At 33.3% G+C, this 14959-nt stretch overlaps 1 long non-coding RNA gene across 1 annotated transcript; it reads left to right on the top strand.

Annotated features, from left to right (window-relative positions):
- The first annotated feature begins 7967 nt into the window (after positions 1 to 7967).
- Positions 7968 to 13766, top strand: LOC136208258 (uncharacterized). The gene is made up of 3 exons (XR_010677030.1): positions 7968 to 8130; positions 8619 to 8854; positions 13753 to 13766. It is a non-coding gene; the product is annotated as an uncharacterized lncRNA (long non-coding RNA).
- The last annotated feature ends 1193 nt before the right edge of the window (positions 13767 to 14959 follow it).

Raw genomic sequence — 14959 nt, 5'->3', positions numbered from 1 at the left:
ATTCAATTGAAAACTCTCTTTTTGGTGATTTATTTTCCCCACTTACTTTAATGGACTCTTTAACTATTATAATTACAATAAACTAACATTTGCACTCAAATGAAGCCCTTTTGAAACATGGACCCATGAATGAGCCAAAAGAATAAAGAAAAGGGTTTAGACCATATATATATATGTATACATTTAAATCAAAAAAGGAAGATAAGAAAATAAGATTTAACCAAAAATCACTATATGTATATGAAGATAATAAACACAATATATCTTATACTTTGAAATGTGAAAATAATAAGTAAATCCTATAACTAAGAAAGTAATACTTATCTAAAAATAATTTAACTCAATAATCACTAAATTAACCCAAATATTCTAAAAAACTATACATATATATACATAATTAATATAGTTTAAATATCAAAAATACCATATGCTAATGTCTATTCATTATTTCTCAAAATATCAAGTAACTAATATTTAAATATAACCTAAGTTAATAAAAAAGGGAAATACATATATATATATTTATACTTATATTACAAAATAGAATAAAAAGAGATATACAAATATTCTAAAATAGATATATATACTAAAGTTCTAAAATAAGTTGGAAAACATGTATTACATAATCATATATATATACACTAAGGATTAAAAGTCTAAAAGTTAAGAAAAAGGGACTGAAATGGCATTTTTTACATTTTGGCAGATTTACCGACGGAAAATCCGTCGGTAAACAGCCTTTAGTGACAGAATTGGCAAATTACAGCAGCACTCCAATATTTTCCAGATTTGTTCAAAAGCCTTAAATTAAATCTAATTCAATCGTTTTGGACTTCCGAACTACCGAAAATGGATCATAGTCGAAAACGGAAGTTCCTAAAACGATGTTTTTATTTTAAAACATTATTTGGAAATTTCTTTTAAATTAAAAAACTTATAATTACAACGTTTTCGACACCCGAACTACCTTTTTATCGGATCACGGTTCGTATTGGGATGTCAAAACGAGGTTTTTATTTTAAAACAAAACGGAATTTTATTTAACACGAAACGAAAATTAAATAAATATGCTAACTAAATAAAACGTGACAAAATAAATAAATGACTAAAGGAATAAAAAACTATAACATAAAAAAAAAATAAATAGAAGGAGAGAAATAAATTAAATAAAGAGTCTAGTCCTCGGATAATACCTTTAATTCGGTATCTCACAGTCGAAGCCGATTGATTCCACGAACCGCGAGCTTCCGTTTTTTAATGAAAATTTAGTAAAAATTGAACTTAGGAAATTTGGAATTTTTGAGAAAAAAAAATATTTTTCTTAAAAAAAATCCACTCTCTCTCTCTAAAAATGTTTAGAGTGAGAAAGTTTTCCTCCTCCAAAAAAAAGGCCTCCTTTCACCTTGGGATCCGTGCCCTTATATAGGGAAACGGATCCCGGAACAATGGGCGACGCCCAAAAAAATTTGGGCGTCGCCCATTGTGGTTGGGCGGTCGCCCAACCTAGTGTTGGGCTACCGCCCAACCTTGTTGGGCGGCCGCCCAACAATAGTTGGGCGGCCGCCCAACAATGTTGGGCGATCGCCCAACGGCGTTGGGCGAGCGCCCAACGCGAGGTTGGGCGCCCGCGCCCAACCCTCGTCGGGCGTCCGCCCGATGCGTTGGGCGTTCGCCCGACGCGGTGGGGTGCCCGCCCGGCGACCCTCGGGGCGTGCCCCGCGCCGTCGGACGCGTGCACTCTGTGGCCGCCGAGCGCGCGTTCTGCACAGCTAGACGCTCGCACGTCGCGGCCGCCGAACGCGCGCTCCGCGCTGCCAGGCATGTATGCTCAACGGCCCACGAGGGCGCGCACCGCCAGCGGTCCCAGGCATTGCTCGGGCGTCGAGAGCGTGCCACTCGCGGTGCGTCTGACGGACGTCGCGCGCACGTCTCGAGCCGTCAAGCGGGCGTTCGACCATCATCGTCCGCGTGCGGGATGCCGTTGTGTGCCCGCGCCGTGCCGTTAATTTTCCCCAGCTTATTATTCTCTATATATTTTTCAAAACTTCCGGAATCAATCGCTTCGACCGTCTTGTTTCAGGTTTTCGTCACAGGTCCTCCGACTCGGTGTCTACAACTGTACTGCACAAAACGACCCTTGACCATGTCCGTCATCTGATCGCTCAGCGCCATATCTACGATGCTTCCATGCTCAAGATGTATCATCAGTCGTATGCACGAATGACCGACTCAATCACCTGTATGGGGAAGTCACTTGAGTTCATACTCAGTATCATCAGCGCCCACATGAAAATTCCCTCATCCAGCATGGCCGGTGGTCTCGAGGTCTTTAAAGGACTTCAAGAAAGTACGAGTCAAATGCAACATTATTCCACCATACTGACTCGTGTTGTTCAAAGAGGGCAGTTTTATGCCTCTTCCCCTCAGCCTGGTGATGCTGGCAAAACGGGGGAGAAAGACAAACAACCAGCAGAAGGAAGTCAACAACAACAGAAGCCTCCTGGCTCAACTTCTGCTGCCCCGAGCCAATAAAGAATAGCCAAGCCCAGCCAACAGACCAAACCCAAAGCTAACCAAGTTCAAGTCAACATCAAGAGATAGAACTAGAAATAGAATTCACTTGTAAATTGTGTTTTTAGTTGGTTGTAATAGGCATGGTTCTTTGTTGAGCTGACTATTTATAAAAGCATCATTCCATATACTGTCTATTATCTATAATGTTTTATATGCTGTGTTAAATGCTGACCTTCCTCATATAACTACTCATTGAACACATTAAATTAAAACTTGTGAACATAAAAATTATACAAGTACTTGGCCACTGAGTAAAACTACTCAGCCCCAAATCAGTATACTCAACTTACTTTAACTCAGATACCTGAACCTTACTTTTAACTAAGTGTTAAAACTGAGTAATAAAAAAAATGTTCTAAGTACTGACCTACTTCTGAACCTGACCTTTGATTCGATTAAATCTTAAAAGGTTTAGAATTGAACTAAGTCAGTGGATTCAAAACTTAGACTCACTCGATTAAATCTTAAAAGATTTAGAGTTGAGCTAAGTCAGTGGATTCAACCCTTACGAGGGAGTATTTTCAGAAGTTTAGTAAAGGTCAATTATCATGGGGGAGCTCAACACTAAGTTCCTTGTTGAATACTTTTGCCAACATCAAAATGGGGGATATTCAACCCTTATGAGGGAGTATTTTCAGAAGTTTAGTAAAGGTCAATTATCACGGGGGAGCTCAACACTGAGTTCCTTGTTGAATACTTTTGCCAACATCAAAATGAGGGAGTTTGTTGAAACACCTTCCACATGATTTTGATTTGACAAAACTATTTAAGTAAATCTCCATGATAAAAATATTCCAACACAATTAAGTTTAATTGCTTTGATTTAATTGTGCTAATGAGTGTGTTCAATGTTGAGTAAGTTGATCAATAAGAACAGGAATTGAATATCTATAAAAAGTCAAGACAAAGTCAGCAGATGCAAATCGCACAGCCGGAGCTGAGTTAAAATGCAACTCAGTATTGAGAAAGAAAATGTCTTCTTCTGAAAAGCTTGAAGGCGAAGTCGCTGTGTCAAGCTGAGTGGTTGTCAGGTCAGCTTCAATATTGATCAGCGTTGAAAACAAAACCTGTCGTATTCTGAGTAAAATTTAGAAGACACAGAAATCTATTGGAAGGACCTTTTCAAGAAGCATGGACTATCTGACGCACACAACAAGACAAACCTGGCATCTGACGAAGACAGAAGACAGGATTGGCCTGCAGCACTGAGTGCTGACCAAGTGATGACGAAAGAAGAACGTTTCCCCACAACGGCTATGTCGGGATTCAAATCATTGGTGCCTCAGACATCACTATAAAAAGGCCACTCCAACACTTCATTCCACACAGATCTTCATCAAGTCTATTCATTGGTAAAGTACAAAATTGAAGCTCTGTCCTGAAAAGAAAAAGCAAGCTCTTACACCAAACTCCTATTTTTGTGTAAAAGTCTAGAGTGATTTTATTCATCTAAAGTGTTCTTCACTCAGTGAGAACAAATTCTGTATCATTTGTAAAAGGTTAGAAAAGAGAGGCTGAGTACTCGGTTATAGTACTCAGTGGTAGAGATAGGATTGAGTAGACGAATAGAGGACGATACTCTTACATACTCAGTTGCTATTGTAAACGGTTTGTGCTCTACCTTTAAAGAGCTCAGTAGAGGATTCAAAAAGCTCGGAAGGATTTCCGGGGACTGGACGTAGGCGGAGAGGCCGAATCAGGATAAATCTGCTGAGTAACTTCTAACCCTTTATCTTTTGATATATATATTTACTGCTTGCTCAATATTACTCAACAAAACAATAATCTGTATATGCTGTGTTGAGTAAATCTAAATGCTGTGTTGAGTAGTCTAAGTGCTGAGTTAGAAACTGACTTAAGTGTTACTTCCTAACTCACAGTTGAAACAGCTCTAGTCAACCGTTGTCTAACGCTGTCTCACACCACACTCAGTGGTGTTGATCTAAAAACCGAGTTGAAATCTTAAACTCCAAAATAAGTCAGCATTAAGTATTAAAAAGTTGAAATAGTTCCTACCCCCCCCCCTTGGAACTAATTCTATCACGTTGCACGGGACCAACAGCAAGCATATCCTTCGAGATCTCATATTCTGAAAATTTTGCAAAATTAGCTCATGATCAACATTCATGAATTTTTTTTTCTCAATGTAACACATCAAGCAATCTCCAAGCAAATCATCTCCCATTCTGTTGCGCAAATCAGTCTTGATAATGTTCATTGCTGAAAAACATATTTCAACTGTAGCTGTTGCAACAGGTAAGACCAATGCTAACTCGATAAGTCGATACACCAAACGATAAGTGGTGTGATATTTATTTTTCACCATCTGCTTTGCAAGCTCGCCAATATCACGAAGACCATAGAATGCTTCATTCAATCTTACAACAGTAATGTAGTTTTTAAGCTGATGGTCAAACTCAATCAACTCAAATGAGGAAAAATCTTCTGAATACAACCCAGCAAAATAAAAGCAGTCTTTCATGATCAAAAGTAGCAAAAGAATCAGAAGGATCAAGACATGTTATGCACCTAAATAGCTCTGAACTTACCTCAGTGAAACGTTTGTCTAATGCTCTAGAAATATCATCAATTACCTAGAATAAAATAGTTCATGAAATGATTAAATATGTCATAATGGCATTTATATTATAATTTATAATTTATATAGAATGAAGAGAAATCATACCCTCAATCGGATTTTTATTGGGTACTAATGTAGAAAAATATTTCTTCATATTTAAGATTCCTAGCATGTACAAAAATTATGTTTAATCAAACCCCAATTTATAATAAACCCCAATTTATAAAAATCCCTCTAATTAATAACAAGCATATAGTATAACAAATTAGAATTTTGATGATTAAAATTGTGATTGGGTTATTGATAAATTGGGGATTTATGAAATCCCCAAATTATCAATATCCCAATCACAATTTTAACCATCAAAATTTCAATTAAATATAACTACCAACAATAAAAACCATAATACACAATCAAACAATCGATTAACTTAAACTATAAATAAATAAAAATAATAATTTACTTAATTTAAATTTTGGGTCAAAAAAACAAAATAAGAAATAATTTAACATAAAAGCTAATCAAGACAAATAAATATACCCAATATATAATAAAGAGAAAGAGACCAGTAAAAACTAACCTCAATGCTTCTCTTTTTGTCTTGAGTGGAGTAGATTTGAATAAAAAAAATTGAGAAAAGGAGCAGAGAGGGACGGACGCAACAGAGAAGAGAAGGAGAAGAAGACAAGAAAGTGAAGACAAGGTGGACAACAAATAAATATCAACCAATTGTTGTAGGGCCGCGTCAATTTTTTTTGGCCTGTGAAGGACCAAAACGACGTCGTTTTGATCCTTCACAGGCCAAGAAATATTGGCCCATGATGGGCTAAATTTAGGCCCATTCTGGGCCAATTAAAACACCTAATTATTAAAACAGGGGGGGCCAAACTTATTTAAGACCTTGGAATTGTTTGGGGACAGGGGGGCCGGAACCACCCCTGGTCAGGGTGGTTTCGACGGTCGGAGGGGCCTGGGCCCCCCCAGGCCCCCCTGTCTACGCCACTGATTGAGGCCCTGCCTCGAAGTGTTGGCAAAATTTGAGAAAATGAGGCAAACCTAAGAAGGCCTTTTAGTGCCGAAGCCAACGGTCTCACAAGACGAGTCAGTAATTTCTATTCTCAAAGATATTTCTACTCACTTTGCTAATATTGAGGCATATTACCGAGCATTGGGTATTCAAGTAGTCAAAATCAATCGGGACTGTCAAGGGAGACCTCATGGTTTTCTTTCAACATCGACAAAAAAGAACCCGGAGGAAATTCAAAGGATACTACTCACATTGTCACGTCCGTGTCTTCTAAAATTTATACCTTGATAGTAATATATCTTATAATTATTAGGTGTGTGATTTTTAATTAGTGTTATAGGAAAAGTTTGGGGTTAATTCGATGGTTTTAAGTGTAAATTAAAAGTTAGAGTAATTGTTTAAAGATTATAGAAAGATGAATGATCAAATGTGATATTGGCCAAATTTGGATATATATTCCAAAGGAATGGCGTGATCATCATCATCTCAGTTTTATTTTTTTTTGCTTTTTCTCATCTTTCTCTGCCTCTTCGTCTTTTTTATCGTTCCTGAACCGTTTCTCCACCGTTTCTTTGATTTACGGAGATTCGACCGTCTGAATCACTCGAAATTGAAATCATAGTATCTTTATGCATAGATCTAAGTCCTAACCGAAGAGTTTTTGAGTTTCGGCAGTGTTTGGAGAGGAAACGTCTTAGACAGAATTTAGAGGCGAATTGAACGAGTGTATTTTAGCCAAGGTAAGTAACTATCAACTATATTTTGAGTTATATGTATACAAATATATATATAATCAAAGAAGTTTCAGAAATTGATATTTTAGGGTTATGCAGGAATTTTGTGAAATTGGGGTTTTTTCTGATTTTGCTTTTTATTGTGAAATTACGGTTCAAATGAAGCTATTGATTATGCTTCTATGTGAATTTCAGATTTTATTTGATTATGTTGATTTAAGGCTTAATTTGGTTGATTTACATATATACATATATGTTTTTGGTTTCAATGTATATATATATTGAACAAAATGAATTTGATGATTTCTTACGAATTGTTTTTGGATTGAGAAATCTGTTGCGGTTATTGTTGTTATTATTTTGGGTTGAAGTCCAAATATGAGTTTTATGATACAAAAGGGCTAATTGAAGCCAAATGATTTATGGTTATGAAATAGTTTGGAATTTGATTGTGAAAGGAAATTTGAGCACGTTATGATTTTATGATTTTATATCCATCGAGAGTTATCCGGATCGGTGGTTTTATATTTGAAGACCATGTTCAGTGAGGGACATGGCCTGTGTACACAGTCTGAAGACCTATTGGGTATGGCAGCGAAGTGTTGGGTAAGACCATATGGGATATGCAATGTTAAGAGACGTTTTTGGATTATGTTTTCGGTTATGATTGATTTGATATAAGGTTTTACGTTTGATTGATTACGAGTTGGTTTGATAAAACATTTATTTGATTACAAGTTGGTTTAATAAAAGATTTATTTGATTATGAAATGGTTTGATGAAACGTTAAGTTTTGAGTATATTTGAGAAGGTTTTGATTAAATCCCTTTATAAAGGTATATATATAGCTATGTTAAGTAAAGTTGGTTTTTATAGCTGATAGTTTCTTAAGTTTTTAAATGTTTTAATGTTTTTAGGTGAGAAAGTACAAGTATAGAGAAGATTACTGACCGATTAGGCGAGAATTGGAAGTTGTTACTTATTGTTAGAATTATTATTAGAACCTTAGTATTTCAATTGTAATATAATTTGGATAATTTGGAGACTCCTAAGTATTGATTGTGATCTTTCTATTTCACGCCCGATGCTGATTGAGGTCGTCTAGGGTCGGGTGTGACACACATAGTCACACTATGGAATGGAAACGAGGTGGATGACCTAAGCCTTCCAAGGTCCAAGAGGCCTCACTTCCTAAGGCAAGTGAACCGAAAGAGGTAAGCACCTCCAACTCAAAATCTAAAAACCCCACTTTCACTAACATCAAAAAAGAATGGGGGAGTTGGTGGCCAATCAGTCCTTCCAAGGATACCTTTCCCACAAAGGTTGAGGAAGGAAAAAGGTTGAGCACTAATACTCCAAGTTCTTGGAGTTCTTTAAGAAAATTACATATTAATTTACCTTTTGGGGGCACTTAAGAAAATGCTCGTCTATGAAAGTTTCTTAAAGAAATTTTCTCTAAGAAAATGAACTGGGAGGTGGATGAAACGATAGAGTTGATAGGGGAATGCTCTGCTATAATGTTAAAAAAGTTGTCCCAAAAAATGAGAGACTAATGGAGTTTTACAATCCCTTCTATTATAAGGGTATGCACTTTTCTAGAGCTTTATGCAATATAGGGGTATCAATTAACCTTATGCATTGTACTATTTTTAGAAAACTAATGCTAGGTGAACCAAGGCTAACATGACTCGAAAATTGGCAGATCGGTCCATAGCCCAACCAAAAAGCATAGTAGAGGATGTACTTGTCAAAATGGACAAGTTTGTGTTTCCCACCGATTTTCTAGTGATTTGACATGATGAAGGATGCTGCGGTGACTATCCTCCTAGGTAGGTCATTCGATCATTGCAATCGCTCCGACACTCATTGATGACCAAGACAGTAAGCTCGTCGAGGTTACAAGATGGCTTCTTCACCTATCCGTGACCTTCAAAGATGGTAAAAATCTCTACTATTTTTCTTTTTCTATTTCTAGTCTTTTTCTCTAGTCGGTTTGCATTTCTCTTTCTCAGTTCTGCTTAGTTGTGATTCAATTTTTTTTACATTATGTTTTTACCATTTTCTATGTTTTTTTGCGATTCTTACATTTTCGTATTTTTCCTTTTTTTTACTTTTTTTACCGTTATTCACGTGAAATATAAAACAATTATCGATAGGTATGCGTAATTTTGGAATTAAAAAAATATTAATTGTGGAATGACTATTTTTAAATTAAATTTAGAAATCTCCATTCCACGTTACATATAAATTTTTTTTATAATGAACTAAATTGTGTAATAAGAATTTTTTAGAAATAGTTTCTAAATATTTTATCAACCAACCATCACTTTAGAGTTGCTTGATTTCCACTTATTTATCTCTAAATTTATCCCTTTTAATTTTTTTTATATCTTTTTTAATGTTTTAAATGCTTTAAACTATAATTTTAAATATATCATAAATGCAATTCACTAAAATTATAAAAAAATGTTATGCCCCGACAAATATAATTAATATATATATATGATGCATGAAACAAATAATATAATTTTTGATTGTGATCACATGAAGATCTGCAGATTAAATGGATGGTCGTTCACATTGAATTATATCTACAATTTAAGAAAGTTCTGGGGAATTGTTATTTATTTAAATATATATAATTATTAGAATTATTTTCCCTGAATAAATATTAATGTTCATGCATTCTACATACATCAATAATAATAAAAAAAAAATATTCTAACAAAAAAAAAAATAATAATAATAATAATTAAATTCCTCTGTCTATATATTTATAATTCTGAAAACATAAAAATATTTTCAATATCTTTGCCAGCTAATTTTTAATTTTAAATTATAGTATGTAATTTGGTTATATTATATTAAAATTTTATATTACTTTTTTTAGCTAAATTAATTTTAATACAAATGGTCCCTACTGTTTATTGCTGCAATTTATTGTTTGCTGTTTACTGTTGGAAAAAACTGTTTTTTCAAAAAAATTTTCAACAGTAGGGATTTTTTGCTTTTGTTATTTTTCAGTTGTAAAAAGCAAATATGAAGTAACTAACCATACACTTAAAACTAGGGTTGTAAATGAGCCGAGCCGCTCATGAGCGGCTCGGCGTTCAACTCGATAAAAACTCGGCTTGGCTCGATTTTTTAATGAGCCGCTCGTGAGCACGATTTTCAGGCTCGGTTTGTAAATGAGCCGAGCTTGAGCAGACCAAAGCTCGACTCAAAAGTTCGCGAGCAAGCTCGATTAGAGGCTCGTGAACAAGTTCGATAAAAGCTCGTGAACTAACTCAATTATAATATTTATATATTTTAAAAAATAAAGTTTAGTCTTTTAAAAAAAAATAAAATAAAGTTTAGTAATGTGTATAAATTTATACTACAAGTATACCCAATTAATGGCCAGTCCTGGCCCATTAGTAATGTAATGTGTATGAAAAATAAACGAGCTGCTCGTGAGTAAAGCTCGCGAGCACAACGAATGAGCTGCTCATGAACAAATAAAACGAGCTGTTCGTGAGCAAGCTCGTGAGCTCAATAAATGAGTTCGGCTCGTGAGCATTCGAGCTGCTAAATGACCCAAGCCCGAATAGCAAATTGAGCTTGAACCGAGCTCGAAGATCGACTCGAGCTCCATAAGAAAATGTCGAGCCAAGCTTGAGCAGGCCAAAGCTCGGTTCGGCTCGTTTACAGCTCTACTTAAAACTCTTCATTTTAAATAAAAAGGCAAATATGAGTATGAAAAGAAGCAACCAAACACCCCTTAAAAATAAAAGTTTTGGTTTCAAGAAAAAATAAAAGTTTAGAAGTTTAATGTATTAAAATAAAAGATTAATATATTATAAAAAAAAAAAGATTAATAAAGGTTTCAGTTGTTTTTGTTTTTTTGTTTTTTTTGTCTTTTTTAGGTGTGTTAATTATTTTGAACACCATAAATTATGGACTTGCATTTTCATTATGTCCAACAACCAACACCTTGGCCCATATCAATGATTTTGGGTTTTGTCTCTCATAAAATGATATTAATATTTTTTTGCTATTATTTCACCATTTCCCTTAATGCAAATATAAAATTATAAAATGTAGCTATAGAAAAAATAAAAAGTAAACCAATTAAGGTTGGCTTGAATGATTAAGAGTTTCAAGTCATTTCGAATTCTAATGTATATGTAAAACTTTAATTAGGAGATGATCCATCTAAAAAATGCTCAACGATACTTAAAATGAGTTAAATTTTTAAATTTTAAATTTTTTCAAAATCTAGTACAACTCACCTTTACATTATATAAATTTTTATTTTTTTTTCTTATCTAAATTGATATTTTTATTATTATCTTACTAAATATTTTTGTCTTGTTAAAATTATGTTTGTTTGTTGAGTTTTGTTAAATTAATTAAATAAATTTTAATTTATCACATTTTTATTGATCATATCACAATTTAATTTTAAGTTTTAATATAAATACATTTGTTGGACGGATTAAATTTGAGAGTTAATTCCCTTAACATAAACCAATCCAGCTCGACCCTTATGCTAATATAATGCGAGTTGAGGTAAGTTTAAACGAAGTCGTTAAATGTCATATTAGGTTCAAGTCCAATCTAGCTCAATCCATATAGAAATCCAATATGTATGAATGTTCATAAAGTAATTTTGGCCTAATATATATATTGTTCTTATACTTAGTCTAAAACTTCAACTGTTTCATTGGACTTTTAAAAGTTTTAAATGATTTCGTATTCTTGTTTAGTTTCATTTAATAACCTCTTATTTTTAATAGAATATTGAGTGCATAAAATGGGAAACACGCTTCATCACGTGTCAAAAAAATATCAATTAGGAACTTCTGAAAGTACATGGGGCAATTGGAATTTTGGAGTTATTGAATGCAATTTGATAAGAATATAAAGTTATTGAATGTAATTAGACAATAGTATGAGGTTATTGAATGTAATTGAACAAGAATAATAACTTATTGCATGCAATTAGATAAGAATAGATGTCATTTGAAACTTTTAAAAGTTTAAGGGGACATTTGAATTTTTTATCCAAGTATGGGGCAATAAATGTATTAAGCCAGTAATAACTTTGTTATAAAAAACTGTTTAAAATATTTACTATGTTATTAGTAGTTTAGTATAAATACAAATAATTAGCTAAAATGCATGAAAATGTTTGAGTTTATCGGTAAGCTTTTTTGAAAGGTTCGATGTGAAAATGAAATAATGATCAAACCAAACCGTTTTAATTTTTCTTAGGTTTGAGTAAAGTACATATTCCGAGATAAATCTACATTTTCTCAAAAAAAAAAAATATATGGATAAATTTTGATTACAAGAAAATGATAAAAATAATTAGAAATACATATTGATATAATACAGGGATAAAGGGAAAAGTATAAAAATAAATATTGTGGTTTGACCGTTTTGTAAAAGACAATCCACGCGATTTACAAATAGAAGTCTGTGTATTTTACAGTTTACAAACTCAGTCATTTCTTCAAAAAATGTTGTTTTGACTATTTACCTCAAATGAGAGCGATTTGGAGCAATTAAAAAGACTGATTTTGCAAATGATCCAAAATTCAATGTTTAATTTTATAAATTAACTAAACCACAAGTATTACAGAAAAATTGGTTTACATATACTTTAACTGTAAAATTCACAAAGTACAAACCCATGTTTGCAAACTTTTACACCAAGAAGACTGTTCTTTGCAAATCAATTAAACCACAAAGTTTATTTTTGTACTTTTCTCTATATTGTTAGAAATACATCATTTGAACTTGTCCAAAAAGTTTGATTAGTAAACGAGTAATTAATTGACTCTATTTTATGTAAGTGAGACGTTCCAAACTTTTTAGAGAAATATTCAAATAATATATTAAGCCTGTAATAAATAATTTAGGAGTCTCCTCTTTTTTACTTAACACACTGTTTAGTCTTCGTATTTTGAAAAACACATAATGAGGTTTCTAACTTTTGTCAATATTAACCATTTTGTATATTACTATGGTTATCTGAGTAACATGACCATTTTATATATTACTATGGTTATCTGAAAACTAAGATATGTTCGGTTAAAAATCTCAACAAAATAGATAAAATGACAAAATAATTAATATTAATAAAAGATAGAAACCTTCTTTATAATCTATTTTCAAAATAAAAAATCTAAACAGTGTGTTACGTAAAAAGTTGGGATTAATAAATTATTTAACCGAATCCTTTGATCCACGCTTTTGAGTCACATTGCTTACCCAAAATAAACTATGATGTGAGTGCTTTTCGTGATATCATTCTACCTTTTGATGTGAGAGAAGACACTAGGGTGTGGCACTGGTCGAAAGATGGTTTCTATACCATGAGGTCGGGTTATACTGAAGGGATGAAGGGGGATATAATACCCCAATTTATATATAATTAAGCTAATTGCTAAAATGAATTAGTTAGAAGGAGTTAAGGTTAAAATATAATTACTTTTGAGAAATTTTTAAAAGATATTAACAATATAGGGACTAGTACATAAATTTTACAATTCTTTTGAAAATAAATCTGCTCAAATTCGCAGATCATCTTCACCATTCCTCCCTTCAAAACGCATTTCCATTCTCAATCTTCTTCTACCTCATTCTTCCTCATTTCTTCACCGTTTTTGACGTTCTTTATACCGAAACGAAGCTCTCAACTCCAGCTACAAGTGCATGTAAGTTTTAAGGTGAGATTTTCAGTTTTCAAAAATCGGTTAGAGAGAGAAAATTCGTCACTTTTCCTATTCTCTCTATTTCTTAGTCCTATGTTCATTATTTTGCAATTCTAACACCAAAAATGGACTCAGGGGGTCGATTTACCTATGGGTATGCTAGATTTTGATGCATGCAAGGAGTTTTGAGGGGTAATCGGAGCTACACCGGAAAAAGTAAGAAATCTAACCAAAGTCTAACTTTCCGGTCGATTTTGAGTGTTTTGACATTGATTCTAGACTCCTGGAATCATAAGGAACAAATTGGTATAATTAATTTCGCAAAACAATTAACTTTAACTTTTCCGATAGGTGGATCCCGAACACCGGTGATATTTTCCGGTGACATACGAAATAAGTACAGAATAAATAGTTGGTTTACTTCAGAATGTTCTAAATGTTATTTGGAGCAACATTAATTCTTGGAGTTTGATCAAATTCCTTACCGTTTAGTCTCTATAAATTACGAAAGTATATAGTCGGGTGAAATTAAGGGATATAATTAAGTTGGGTTAAAAATAATTGTTGGATCCTCATTTAAATAAATTTCAGAATATATAATTTTAAAAATAAAGGTTGCAGGGAGATTGGAGTAAGCATAATTAATTAATTATGCTCTTAAGATTATTGGTTAGTTAATTTGGTTGATATAGGTATTATGAAAATGAATGATAAATATATATGTTTATATGTTATTTGATTATGAGTAATTTTGGAAGTAAGTATTGGAATTACTAACAGTTATGGAACTATTGGATGATTGATGTCCAACCAGGTTGATAATTGCAGTCTATGGGTACCGGTTTGGACTTTGGATATTTTTGACTATAGAAGTGTATTTTATTGCAGGGTTGACCCTAGTTGTTACTAGGGATGTTCGTTTTATAGGGGAGACTCTACCAAATTTTCGGTAGACAGTCTGTAAAACGAGACAAAATAAATTTTAATATTTCCCTAAACTTATATAAATTCTAAAAATAATATTATCTCTTTTAGATATTCAACCAGTAGGAGGAGCAGCAGTACCTGAAAATTAGGACAGTCGGCTAGGAGCAATTTGTGAGTTAATTATATGTTATGCATTTTTAATTTAGCATTTGCATTCATAATAAATTATTTCATGACATTTCTAGTAAAGTATTATTTTCACTTATAAAAGTGTATTATTATTATTTATAATAATTTATACGTGATTATTGGTGGATAAATACGTGCTATGGACATGCTTCCTGGTGAGCGGCATCAGGACCTTGTGCGCACAGGTACTATCGGGTTATTGGATATTGATGATACGAATGTTGTG

This window comes from Euphorbia lathyris, chromosome 10 (assembly GCF_963576675.1).
Source record: "Euphorbia lathyris chromosome 10, ddEupLath1.1, whole genome shotgun sequence".
NCBI lineage: Eukaryota > Viridiplantae > Streptophyta > Magnoliopsida > Malpighiales > Euphorbiaceae > Euphorbia > Euphorbia lathyris.
This window is presented reverse-complemented; position numbering and strand designations above follow the sequence as displayed.